The 14,702-nt window shown below is 34.3% G+C and overlaps 1 protein-coding gene across 2 annotated transcripts in view; it reads left to right on the plus strand.

Moving 5' to 3' along the window:
* Nucleotides 1-14,702, plus strand: part of LOC114334181 (uncharacterized) — a 427,370-nt gene that overhangs the window by 193,477 nt on the left and 219,191 nt on the right. The gene's annotated exons all lie outside the window — the stretch shown is intronic.

A 14,702-nucleotide genomic window follows, 5' to 3' on the forward strand; every position in this document is an offset into this window, starting at 1 on the left:
TGTCTAGTCAGACAATCTTTGATGTATGGGAACACTGGAACACGGGAAGTTTTAATTGTGGTGGAGCAGTTTAAAAATTTGGAACGTCAGATTACGAAAACGTTCCATGTATTTTGTCGGACAGACCATCCAATTGATTTGTTACCCTTTCATTACAGTCTCATGCAAAAATCAGACTGCTATTACTAACCAACATGATTCTTGTCATTTGATATGTTCTTCGTGTTCCACTCATTAAAATGCTCAGTTGGTGATAAACACCAGTCTGATTTTTGCACGAGAGTTTAATGAAATAGTAACAAATCAATTGGAAGTTCTGTCCGACAAAATACATGGAACGTTTTCGTAATCTGACGTTCCAAATTTTTAAACTGTTCCACAATTATTATATTCCAGTGTTCCCGTACATTATAGTTTGTCCGATTAGACACCGGTAATAGGTCTGGATCCCGCGTATGAAAAAAAAGTTGATTAATAGCAAGCTGAAAATTTGTTAATAGCTTAAGGTTGTCTAGTCGGATAAACTTTGATATATGGGAACATTGAAACAGGGGCAGTTTTAATTGTGGAACAGGTTAAAAATTTGGAACGGTCAGACCACGAAAACGGCACATTTATTTTGTCCGACAGAATAGACTTAAACTCTCCGAACAGAGATTAAACTCTCATGCAAAAATCAGACTGCTATATCTATCACCTGTCATAATTCCTGTCATTTGACATATTCTACATGTTCCACTCATTAAAACGTCCATTTGGTGATAAATAGCAGTCTGATTTTTGCATGAGAGTTTAATCTCTGTTCGGAGAGTTTAAGTCTGTTCTGTCGGACAAAATATATGTGCCGTTTTCGTGGTCTGACCGTTCCAAATTTTTAACCTGTTCCACAATTAAAACTTCCCCTGTTCCAGTGTTCCCATATATCAAAGTTTTTCCGACTAGACACCCTTAAGCTATTAACAAATTTTCAGCTTGCTATTAATCAACTTTTTTTTCATACGCGGGATCCATACCTATAAGCTATTAACAAATTTTCAGCTTGCTATTAATCAACTTTTTTTGGTACGCGTTATCCAGGTCTATGAATAAAATCTGTTTATAAACAGTGTTTGTATTGACAATGATAATGACATAAATGTCACGCCCTGAAAGGTCACTGCACGCATCTTATGGAAAATATAATGTCACTCAAATTCAATAAAATTTATATGAATCTATTCGTCTAAAATTTACGATCATTTTGTATCATTTTGCCAACTCTGAATTTTTATTAATAACAACGCAAATTGTAATTAAAGATTATCCAAATCACATTTTTGAAATACATAATAATGTCATTCATAAATACTAGTAGTCGAGGTGCTATTCAAAACAGCTTAAACCCAGCGTAGACTAAGCCGATTAGATCTTAAGCCGTATTATCTATTATCTATAAGAAGAATACATGCAGAAGATTTATGGAGTATTGAATTAATATTTTTTCTCTGTCTAACTTACGTAAAACCCCATTTGATTTTAGATTTATTTATAACAATTTACGCCGTTATTAACCAAAATTCAGAGTTGGCGCAATGATATGAAATAATCGTCATTTCGAGACGAATCTATTCATGTAAATTTTATTGAATTTGAGTGACGTTATATTTTCCATAAGATGTGTGAGATGTCCTTTACGGAGATATGAGTTGGATTTCTATGGAAACTTATGATTTGCTAACTGGTTGAAATGGCAATGTTTGCTAAATGACTCAAATACTATTTTTTCGATAGCTCGTTATTAACCCTTATCCGGGCAAGCTAGGTCCAACGGACCCGAGACGCCAATTATTTTATCATAAACTGATAAAAAAAATTCATTGAATTTTATGCATCACTGAATTTGTTTAAAAGTATGATTCCTTCAACATAGTCATGAGCTATTAAAAATATTCATTATCGTTTTTGAAATTATTGCGTCGAAAGAATTTTGTCACGTAAAGGGGCAACACGGGCCCGTCGGGCCCTATTTGTATTTATACCTAAATCTTTGTTACAGAAGTTAATCTGGCAGTCAGGTAATGTTTTTGTGGATTATCTATCGACTTTTCATCATCAACCCGTACTTGTCCACTGCTGGACATAGGTCTCCCTCAGCTCTTTCCACCTTTCTCTGTTTTGTACGGCTTGCATCCAGTTGCCGACAATACGCTTCAGATCGTCAGCCCATCTGGTTGGTGGTCGTCCTCTGTTCCGTAGTGCTTCTTCTCGTGGCCTCCACTCTTCTCGTGGCCTCCTAAACGACTTTTATGATTCCGGAAATCCAATAATAAAGTCTAAACGTGTTCAAACAATGTAAAATCTCTTTGATGTGAACATCAAAGATATGCTTACAATAGGTGTTATATCTATTCTAAATGAATTTTAAAAACTGATAATCATTGTTGGAATGCCATAATATTGTTAGGTAGGTATGGTATGTTAAACAGTAAATGGTTAAGTTCAATTAGTTACCACTATAAACAGCCCGGATTAACCGATAATAGTATAAAAGGCCCGGTTTCAGGTAAAATTTATTTTAGGCTTTATTATGGGAGTACCGTCTAGTCAGTGTTAATTGCAAAAGACCAACTCTGTCTACCTCGGTGGCTTATCGCTCCGGGTGGGTCTTAACAATTGGCCAGGTCAGATAAATTTAATAATATTTACGACCGCACTAATTGAATTCAAACCATTTACTGTTGAACAAACTCTACCTATACATATTATGAAATAAATAATGCATCTGCTATCAGTTGTTTGATATCGATGTTAGTGTCGACAACTAAGCTCCTAAAATTATATTGAATTGCAGTGAAAGTATATACTGCGAATAAAATGTCCCGAAAATTATCAGCTGCAGAACTGCAAGATATTACTAATAATTTATGGGATTCCGGTGATTAAGAATCTCCTGAAGTAGGTGTCATTGAAAGTGACGCTGAAATTGAAGATCATCTTTCGGAAGCAAGTAAAGAAGATGATCAGCAAGTAGTATTGAGTGATAATAAAGAAGAATGTGTAGCTACAAGTTCCCAGATTTCAGAGTGTGTAATTTTTAAAACTAAGGATGGAATTAACTGGAAGAGTCAACCACAACCGACAGGACGTATGCTATCCTGCGACATAATAAAAAGCAAAGTGCACAAAGTAATCTTATCCCCTGATCAAAGTGTAGATGATCCTCTTGATTCCTTTTGTTTGTTTGTGGACGAAAAAATTGTGAACGAAATAGTGAAGTGTATAAATATATAGAAGCCAAAAAGTCCTGGGGATAGATAACTGGAAATATTGCGACTCTATAGAGCTATATGTCTTTATTGTACTACTACTAACTGCAGGGCACCTGAGTGCCAATATCCATAATGTAAATATAATTTGGAGTAAGTTTTATGGACCTACTATATTTAAAGCTACCATGGGGTTAACATGATTCAAAAATTTGCTAAGATTTGTTCGATTTCTGTATGAGAACACGAGTTCTGAACGAAGAAGGAACGAGAAATTAGCAGCAATACGCGATGTATGTAATCAAGTCAACCAAAACTTTCAGAAATACTATTTACCAGGAAAAAACATAACGGTACATGAGCAACTTGTTCCGCATCGAGGTATGTGTCCTTTCAAGCAGTATATGCCTTCAAAGCCAGATAATATTTTTTCTACAAAAGTTTTCTTGCATTTCATTATTTTGTGCAAATCCTTCAGGTAGATCGCACCCTCGAGGTAGACCGCATACTATAGGAGCACCTTTTTTTAATCTAGACAATTTAAATTTAACTTCAATAAAAGGTCAAAAAAGAATATTAGAAATGTATAAGTAAATATAAATAGTATATTCAAGAACAGTGATGGGTCCAACGGACCCGAGTTGCTCGGTTACATAAGTAAAATGTGTTGCCCGGATAAGGGTTAAACACCTTAAAAGGTAAATTCAGATTCCGAACCCTACAGTGTTTAGCCATTTTTTCATAATTCAGTTGGGTACTATCACACATAAACTAAATTGTGATCATCATCATTGGTATCATCAATACGCATAAGCCTATTCATTCATTACATTTTACATAATATTGATGCCAGCTTAATACTACCATAATCGGCAACACTGATTTCACAGCACAGCACAGGTGAACAAGAAGAGGTCACCATTTCTTCTGGTTATAAGGTTGGCGACTACATAAACGTTTTATATATAAAAAAAGATTGCGCTATCTATTTTTCATAAATATAGGTACCTACATAATATGTATAATAAATATTTTTTAAATTATTTTCCCCTGTATTTACACATCATCGCGAACTGTACAGAATTTTTTCATAAAATAATAAAAATCATGAAATGAAGGGTTAATATTGTTTTCTAATTAAGATTTTGGCTTTATTTAAATTTCTACCAAAGCGTTAATTTCTAGTTCCCCGTTATTCAAAATATTGGAGTTTTAATTTATTTTTTATGTATTTATGTATTTATGTAGTTATGTATTTTTTATTTATTAAAATTTTTTATGTATTTCTTCATACGGAAAATTAGTTCAATTTTGTTTGCTAATAACTATTATTGATGATTCGATAAAAATAGACATGTACTGATGAGTTTATAATCCCCTAGCTGATCGAAAAAATTTAAAAAAGCCCGTCACGAAAATATGATGCTGTGATGGCAAAACTACATTTTGTTAAATGCGATTTTATAGATCTTTCAATATTTTTTATTTTAAAGAGTTGATTACAATTTTTTATACAGTGATGAGCGTGCTAATAACCGGCAAAATAACGCAAAAGATGGAAAACATAATACACTGAAACAAAAAGAGATGAAACTAGTGGAGGTGGAAATTATCGTTATAAACGTAATAATTAACATTACATTACATAGTTTCCCACCTTTAGACGTCTGTGACAGGAGTATCTTATAAAATTCTACTGTCACAGTGACAGTTGCCATACTCCTCTAAAACGTCTAAAGGTGGAAAACTAGGTAATGCACTGTTAATTTTTACGTGCATAACGATAATTTCCACCTCCACTAGTTTCATCTCTTTTTGTTTCGCAATGTATTATGTTTTCCATCTTTTGCGTTATTTTGCCGGTTATTAGCGAGCTCATCACTGTATAGTTGCTGAAGCTTTTTTCTAATTTGTCCATTGTGAGTTTTAATTTTTTTAAAACAAAATAATAATATGTTTACAAATGTTTTTAGATAGCAGAAAGTGACACGTTATTGATAAAGCACTGTGCACTGACTAAAAGTAGTAGATATAATCATGGAAGAGCCTTACAAGAACTTATCATCGAGTCAGATATTTCTTAACAGGCTATATCAAAAAACGAAATCTATGTACTGCTTTCATCGACTACAAGAAAGCATTTGATACAGTGCCGCATGAATGGTTCACAGATATATTGAAAACATAATAAAGTCGATGATAATATAGTGACCTTTTTAAAGCATTTAATGACAGAATAGATGACTAAAATTCATCTTCAAATACCTGGTCAAAATAACATCGAAACTGAAAATATACCAATTAACCCGGGCTTTTTACAAGGAGACTTGCTGAGTCCACTATGATCCGGTCTAGCTATGAATCCACTGTCTCAGCTACTGGACTCCACTGACTCAGGATTTAACATCAAAAATAACAATACTGTTGTGGCGAAGCTTAATTATCTATCTATTGTATATGGATGATTTGAAACTAATGTCTCCCACTCGAAATTACTTAGATCAGGTGCTAAAAACTGTAGAGAGCTTCTCAAATGACATCCGTATGCACTTTGGACTAGACAAGTGCCATGTTCTAAATCTAGTCAACGGAAAGGTTCAGCCCGGTGCTTTCAATATTCAAGATGGCCCAAAAATCGAGGCGATTGGTAGAAACGATTGCCAAAGACTTCGGAGTAAAGCAAGCGTGAAAAATTGTAAAAACCGAACTAACTTCCGAGGTCGTACCTTAATAGTAAAAACGTGTAAAGCATTAAATACGTCCGCATTTTCCGCACTTAGCTACTTATTTGGTATTATACAGTGGTCAAAAACGGATGTAGAAAGTCTTCAGCGGAAAGTAAGAACACTTCTCACAAAGGAATAAAAACATCATTCTCGTAGTACAGCAGAGAGAACATTACTGTGGTATTTAGGGAGAAGAGGACTCATGGATACAGCTGAGAAATTAATATGCAAGTTGCTAATTTAAGAACTGGTTTTCAGACTGAGACATCTACGTTACATCGTGCGCATTAGATGACTTAACGTCTCTTATCCTGAGTGAACAAGAAATGCGTATAAACCAACTGTCTAAGCAAGAAAAAAAGGCGCACCTGTATGAATAAACCTTTTCCTAAACGGTCATCTCCATTTTGCAACGGTCCTATACAGAAAGCTTGAAAACGAAAACTGCAAGCTATACTCGGATCGCACTGTGATTACAGACTAACCAGTGCATACAATAGACCAGATCTCATATTAGTTAATAAACTGTCTAGGCAAGCAACACCAATAAATGTGGCGATAGTTAACAGTAATAATCTACGTGTAATTAAAATGAAAAGATCATCATGTACAGATATCAGGAAACACAAATAAGGAGAAAGGAAAGTACCCAGACGATACCTTTTATTCTGTCTACTAATGGAGTCATTCTATGACTCTATTCTCAAGATCAAGCGTATTTTCTACTGACGTTTATGTCTAATTTAAAATTATATACATAGTCCATTCTTTCACGGTTTTTGCTCTAAATTTTAAAGAACCGCTTGGATTGACATGAAATTTGGCATATGCATAGCTTACATGTCAAAGAAAAAAAGTGGTATTGTGTCGATGTGTGCTTTTGCCCTGGGGGTGACTTTCACCCCCTCTTGGTGGTGAAAAAATATTTGTTCAAAATAAGTCCGGAAATGGGTAAACTGACTAATTTTAAGTAACTTTTGTTCTATAGAGCTTTTTCGCCAAGTCAACACTTTTCGAGTTATTTGCGAGTGAATATGTTAATTTTTCATCAAAATAAGCACATTTTTAGACGGTTTTTCGCAAACTCAAAAAGTAAGTATTTTGGCGAAAAAAACGTTCTTAGCAAAAATATAGCTTATAAAGTAGTAAAAAAAATGGTGTACGCGTTAGGTCTCTGGATCTCGTAGAACTAGAGTTATAGCCAATGAAAAATAGATTCATATTCACCAAATTTCAAATAGAATATTTCGACGTGAACTATCCAAAAAATTAAGCACTTTTTGGGGAAAACCCATTATAACTTTTTAAAGTGTTTAAAAAATGCTTTATTCGTGTTTTTACAGAAAGTTTCTAGCATTAAATTTAAGCAAGTTACGCTCAAAATAAAGTTGGTCCCTTTTGTTTTTGCAAAAAAAATCGGGAAGACCACCCCCTAATTAGCAACTTAAATGAAGTTAATCGTTACCGCTCCACAAATTATTTTACTTATGTTCTGTAAGTTTCATCGATTCAAAGTGCTTATTTTTGAAAAAATTTGGTTTCAAAGTAAAATTTTTTAAAATTTAAATTTTAAAAAATATGATTTTTTTCATAATAACTTAAAAATTGTTAGAGATACCAAAAATCTCGAAAAACAAAAAAAAGTCAGATTTGCTTTTCTGAATATCATGTATTTTTTTGTTTTTCTGTTAGACCAAAATTGATTAGGATTTGGTGTTTCTAAATTTGCATACATTCGTGATCAGTGACTCGTTCAACCCCTTTTAACTACAGCCCTTTCAATAATAAGGACTTTGAACCGATGAAACTTACAGATCATATAAACAATATATACACGAGTCAAGAAACATGTGAAGTCGTAACGATTAAGTTCATTTAAGATACTAATTAGTGGGTGATTTTCTCGATTTTTTACCAAAACCAAAAGGGACTAAATTTATTTTGAGCGTAACTTGTTTAATTTTGATGCTAGAATTTTTTTTATATAACAAAAATAAAGCTTTTTTAAACACTTTAAATAAGTTGTAATGAGTTTTCCCTGAAATGTGCTTAATTTTTTGTTATTTCACGTTAAAATATTCCATTTGGAATTTGACGAATATGAACCTATTTTTCATTAGCTATAACTCTGCTTCTGGTCAGTCTAGAGACGTGATATATACACCATTTTTTAAAAATTTTTACAGGCTATATTTTTGCTAAGAATGTTTTTTCAACAAAATACTTACTATTTGAGTTATTTGCGAAAAACCGTCTAAAAGCGTGGTTATTTTGTTGAAAAAATGAACATATTCACTGCCAAATAACTCGAAAAGTATTGACTTAGTGAAAAAACTCTATAGAACAAAAGTTACTTAAAATTAGCCAGTTTATCCATTTTCTGACTTTCTTTGGACGAACATTTTTTCACCCCCAATAGGGGGTGAAAACCACCCCCGGGGCAAAAGCACATATCGGCACAATATCACTTTTTTTGTTTGACTTCTTAGCTATGTATATGCCAAATTTCATGTCAATCCAAGTGGTTCTTTAAAATTTAGAGGTTTTGCAATATTTTACCGTTAAAGAACGGACTAAAAATCCACAGAGAACGGCAGTTCTCACGTGGCGCACAACACCCCTACAAGCGACACTATATATACACGAAATTTTCGATTTTCTAAACCTGACTGAATTGAAAATTGTGCCAAATCCCATCTTAAAGTATAGGAAAAGACTCGTCCATCCATATGTTACATCTCCATTTTGGTCCAAGGGTGTGGATTTTACGGCCCTTCCCATTTAGAGTCTGTTTTTCGTTCTCGTCCTCAAAACTCCCAAAAATTTTAAAAACTTAAGTCCGACCTTTGCGGCTTCTGATAGCACAGATTGACCTTTCTAACGCATGTTTAACTTTGAAAATCGGTTATACCATTCAAAAGTTATCGAGCTCAGAATTATGACTCAATTTTTATTTAAAAAAGGGAAAATGTGTGTGTGTATGTATGTATGTATGTATGTATATGTATGTATGTATGTATGTATGTGGAAAAGTTACACCGATCTGAATTTATTTTTCTGTGTTTCAAGAGGGTGTGAGGACCGATTCAGAACGGGTCTAATTTTTGACTTCTGTCTACCCGTAAGCCAGCTAGAGGAATAGGTAGATACAAAAAAGCATATTTTTTGGGCGTATATATCTTACCCGTTGTCCTAGGTGAGCGACGGAAAACAACGCGATGCGATGCAATGCGTTGCGATACGATGCGACCAGTAATTCACGCGACGTGTGGCTTATGTAGCGTCGCATCGCGTCGCTTTCCATCGCTCAACCTAGGACAAACATAACGATGTCAATTCATTCCTATTCTTAAATATGGTGAAGTATACGGCAGTGTTACTAGAAAATTCATATTTTAAACACTTACATATATTATATTTAGAGGGAAATAAATTTGGAGTGTTTCATCATTATTTATATTCGAAATGAAGAATATTCCACGCTGGTCTAAAGAGTATTGTGGCTTATTACCAAGTACTTTCGATTATATTATTGCACCTGTTAAACCCAGTATTCAACTATCAATAAGTAATTTTCAAAAATCAATTTTTATTGACGAGAGGCATTTACTGACTTTAAGGTATGTTAATGAGAAAATACTTATACTATATATTAGTTTACTATATACTACTTTATACTATTAGTTTTTATTTATTTAATAAAATATTGCGTAACATAATTTGAATTGACAAAAGCAATGGGGTGTCACACTGCATCGCGCGTCGTGTCTCGTCGCGAACAAAACAAGTTCGCACTTCGTCGCGTCTTGTCGTAGACTGATTAACCCGAAAACTTAGGCCACACACAAATACAACCATTACTTAATATTTTCGCGTCGCGTCGCGTCGTGTCGCGTTGTCGCGTTTGTCGTTCACCTAGGACAACGGGTTAGGTTCAAGGAGAGACAGGAAAACCGCAAATACACCAAATTAATAGGGTTGAATTAAGCTTTAAAATGATGTTTAAGCGATCAACTTGAAACATACACACTGCTCACCATAGCCGAAAAACTGAAAAATTAAACTTTGAAAATTTTGGTTTTCCGACAATTACTCAAAATTTAAACCTACGAATTGCGCCAATAACTGAGCGTTTGTAGGAGGACTCAGTATTCGTCTAACGGTGTATATCTTATATCTGGGAAAATTCTATTTTTTTAGTTATAGGCTTCATAATTAGGATCAAATCTATTTCTTATGGGAAAAACCGTTTTTCAAGCTCAATAATTCCTGTAATACGTTCAGTTATCATACTTGATCTTAGATGCATCAGATAGTACTTATCAATACGTTTTAAACTCATGTTTAGTGATCAACATCAGTTCAGCCGTTCAGAAGTTATAGAGCTCTAAAGTATAATTAGTCCAGGAACTGAAACTTTTAACTTCGCAATTTTTACAGAATGGATCGATTTGCTTGAAAATTTGACAATAAGTAGTGGATAGTCCAAGGATCAAAATCTATATGATGCCGAAAGACGCTTTTACCATGGGGTGGTTGCCACCCCATCTCGAGGGTGGAAATTTTTTATTCTATTTTGACCGCAAATGTTGGTAAAAACATTAATTGTAAGCAAAAAATGTTTTATATTTTTTTCATAAAATTAATAGTTTTCGATTTATTGGTTATCGAAACTTAGTTTATATCGAAAAAATCAATGTTATTAATCAATCATGGTTTATGTACTTGTAGTGGTTACGATGCTAAGTTTGATTGGGCAATCCGAGTTCATTTGCCGGCCATAATTACATAATTATTAGGATGGCTGGGATATGAACTCGGATTGTCTTATGACTGGTGTCGTAAGTACTAGATCATTTGGGAGAGAATGCGACCAAAGCGACACCAGAAAACGGCAATTCTGGCTAGTGGCGCACAACTCCTCTACATGCGACACTATATATACACAAAATTTTCGATTTTCTAAATCTGACTGAATTAAAAAATTAAAGTTTAGGGAAAGACTCGCCCATCCATATGTGAACATTTCATTTTGGTCATAGGGTGTGGATTTTACGTCTATTCCTATTTAGGGTCTGTTTTTATTTCTCGTTATAAAACTACCAAAAATTTCAAAAATATAAGTTCGACCTTTGCGGCTTCTGATAGTACTGATCATTACATTTCCAACGCACATCTAATTTTGAAAATTACCAGAGAACGGCAGTTCTTGCCAGTGGCGCACAACACCCCTACATGCGACACTGTATATACACGAAATTTTCGATTTTCTAAACCTGACTGAATTGAAAATTGAGCCAAATCCCATCTTAAAGTTTAGGAAAAGCTCGTCCATCCATATATTATTTCTCCATTTTGGCCCAAGGCTGTGAATTTTACGGCCCTTCCCATTTAGGGTCTGTTTTTCGTTCTCGTCCCCAAAACTCCCAAAAATTTCAAAAACTTAAGTTCGACCTTTGCGGCTTCTGATAGCACAGATCATTATCTTTTAAAAGTAAGTTTAATTTTGAAAATCGGTTATACCGTTCAAAAGTTACCGAGCTCAGAATTAGAACTCAATTTTTATTTAAAAAGGGGAAAATGTTTGTGGATATGTATGTATGCATGTATGTATGTGGAAAAGTTACACCGATCTGAATTTTTTTTCTGTGTTTCAAGAGGGTGTGAGGGCCGATTCAGAACCGGTGTAATTTTTGACTTCTAACTACCCGTAAGCCAGCTATAGGGCTAGGTAGATACAAAATGGCAAATTTTTTGGGCGTATATATCTTAGGTTCAAGGAGAGACAGGAAAATCGCAAATACACCACATCAATAGGGTTGATTTAAGCTTTCAAATGGTGCCTAAGCGATCAAGCTGACATACACACGACTCAGTATAGCCGAAAAATTGAAAAACTAAACTTTGAAAATTTTGGTTTTTCGACAATTACTCAAAATTTCAACCTACGAATTGCGCCAATAACTGAGCGTTTGTAGAAGGACTCTTGGCGAATCTAACGTTATTTACGTCATATCCGGGACAATTTATGGAAGTTATACGCTTCATAAGTATGATCAAATCTATTTCCTATGGGGAAAAACGGTTTTTCAAGCTCAATAATTTCTGTAACAGCTTTAGTTTTCATACTTGACCTCAAATGCATCAGATACTACTTGTCAATACGTTTCAAACTCATGTTTAGTGATCAAAATCGGTTAAGCCGTTTAGAAGTTATTAAGCTACAAAAGTATAATCCAATTAACGATCTTTCCCGAAATGGTTTATGTAGTTGTAGTGGTTACGACGCTAAATTTGATTTGCAACGGGCAATCCGAGTTCATTTACCGGCCATCCCAATATTTTTATTCAATCTATTTCGACTAGAAAAAAAATCTAGTGTACATTCGATGGACACTAGATCATTTGGGAGATAATGCAACAAAGGTGACCATTTATAAAGCTTAACGTGTAATCGAGAAAATATTCATTCAACTTCATACATTTAATTTGTATATAACTCGAAAAACTCCTAATACAAGAATAAAAAACCGCTAAACGCCGTCAAAATGAGTGGCGCATACAATATTCTAGCTACAAAAGATCTGATATGAAAATTACGTGGCGCGAAAATGTATTTTCATTTTGATGCAAAATAAAATTCTAGTTTAACTTTAAAAGATTTTTCCATAATATTTGCTAAATTTGAAGTAAATGCAAATTTAGCAAATATTATGGAAAAATCTTTTAAAATAAAACTAGAATTTTGTTTTGCATCAAAATGAAAATACATTTTCGCGCCACGTAATATTCATATCAGATCTTTTGTAAATAGCTGGAATATTGTATACGCCACTCATTTTTACGGCGTTTAGCGGTTTTTTATTCTTGTTTTGTTTATTTTGTTGGTGCAGAATGTAAACATATAATCATATGACGTCACGACGCGTTTTGGGCTAGCTGCAATAATTTGAATTTGGAATCGTCTTTAGGGGCCAAAAGGAACACAAAAACAACTTTTTTTTATCTTTGATACATGTTTTAAATTATGCTCCGTTGTGATTTATAACATTTTTTTGGAATTTAAAATTTTATGCAAGTTCCTTATTCTATTGTTGTCACTTTGATAAACGTCATTGAGGCGTAATCAATTTTGGACACATATGAATCCAGACGAAAAATCAAGCATTTGGATCCAAGCTCTATTTGGACCCAATCTTCGGAGTTCCTACGGGTGAGAAATTTTACGCTTGAGAGATTTACTACCATAACGGAACTTGCCAAAATTCTCCAGGATTATGCATTTAACATGAAAAAAGGCAATGGCGAAGACTCTAAAGAGTCGTCTGTAAAGTCAATGTGGATTACTACAGCAAAAATGGTACAAGAAAAATATTTTACTGAGTACGGCATAAAAATCAACCCTTTCACAGATATATCTTTCAAATGTACAGGATTGGCCAGAGATACCAAGCGGAGGCAGCTTCAAAGTATTCAAGCAAAAGGAAAACTTAGTTCAAAAGCATTATCCATCGAAGAACTATTAAAAATCATCCAAAGCTACAACGAGGAAAGCCCCGATGGAGCACAGAAAAAGTTTATTCACCTTTGCTCATTTGAACTTGCTTGGAGAGGCAATAAGGCCGTAAATTGCAAGATTCACTTTTTCCAGAAGGAATTTGATATTATGGGAGAATTTACGGGCCAAATTGGATACAACAGCATTTTTACAAAATGAAATCTGTTTGGGCAGACGGTGTTCTGGCATTCTCTGCACATGTCCATACCACTTTAGTTTTTGTACTCTTATATCTTCGACAATCGTATGTGTGACTCCCATAATCTCTCGTATACGTTGGCTATTGATTCTTTCGAGTTTTGATTTTCCTGCGGCACGTCTCCAGTAGTCCATCTCCGTGACTTGTAGTGTTCTTTCGTAGTTGTCTTTAACTGCCACACGTCACTTCCATACATTACTATGCTCTTTATAATAGTGTTGTATATTCGATGTTTATTTTTTTGGATATATGTTGATCCCAAATAATACTAATTAGTTGAGATATGGACCTTCTACCTTGAATGTTTCGTTTTTTATAGCCTGATCTGATTTGCCGTCGTCCGTGATTTCTACTCCTAAATAAGAATATTTATTGTTGCACTTAATGTGTTGTCCGTCGTTCCGCTTCCAAAGTTTCAATGTTTGTTCCAGATATATTTTGAAAAGTGTCGGCGATAGGCAGCATCCCTGCTTCAGTCCTTTGTCTACTACAAAACCTTTGGAAACATTCGTTCCTATTTTAACTTTGGCGTTGGCGTTATCATATAGTTTTTCCACTGCTGCGCTGTTATGAGATTTGAGTTGATACTTGTTTGTCTTAGAGTGTTCCATAACTTATTTTGGGGGATGCTATCGTAGGCCTTTTTTAGATCAACAAACAAAAAGTGGACTTCTTGATTTACAGCAAACTTTTTTTCTATAAGTTGAGTGATACAAAAGAGGTGGTCTATGGTCGATCTACCAGCTCTAAAACCCGCCTTTTCTTCTCCTCCGTATCAGTGTATTCTCTTTCTATTCTATTTTTGATCATTTTATTCGGCTGGAACCTCTACTTTGTTTATGCAGTTTTGAAAGAGTATTGTCAGGTGCTCATATAGTTTTCAGTTCCATATTTTATTAGTTCTGAGGGTATATTGCCAGGTCCGGGTGCTTTTTTGTTTTCGAGTGAAGTACAGATATCCTTTACTTCCTTTT

This window comes from Diabrotica virgifera, chromosome 1 (genome assembly GCF_917563875.1).
Source record: "Diabrotica virgifera virgifera chromosome 1, PGI_DIABVI_V3a".
NCBI classification, from domain to species: Eukaryota; Metazoa; Arthropoda; class Insecta; order Coleoptera; family Chrysomelidae; genus Diabrotica; species Diabrotica virgifera.